The sequence below is a fragment of the Corvus brachyrhynchos genome, unplaced genomic scaffold (assembly GCF_000691975.1).
Source record: "Corvus brachyrhynchos isolate BGI_N302 unplaced genomic scaffold, ASM69197v1 scaffold1008, whole genome shotgun sequence".
NCBI classification, from domain to species: domain Eukaryota; kingdom Metazoa; phylum Chordata; class Aves; order Passeriformes; family Corvidae; genus Corvus; species Corvus brachyrhynchos.
Window position 1 is genome coordinate 25,593 of NW_008239564.1, and position 279 is coordinate 25,871.

Below are 279 nucleotides of genomic sequence, written 5' to 3' on the forward strand. Positions count from 1 at the left end.
TGGAACAGGCGCATGACGTGGCCGCCGGTGACGTAACCTGGGGGGGAGACACAGGGGGGTCAGGGTGTTGGGGACACCCTAAGGGACCCCCCCGCCCAAGTCTGGGGTCCCTCAGGAGTCACCTTCCTCGGAGCCGGAGCAGATGGGGTTCATGTTCCACAGGGTCTGCATGAAGGAGGCGTCGACCTGGAGCTCCCCAGAGGCCGTGGAGAGGTGCTGGGACACAGGTGGGACACAGGTGGGTCATGGGGGGACGTGGCAGGGGGACAGGGGGGTTTC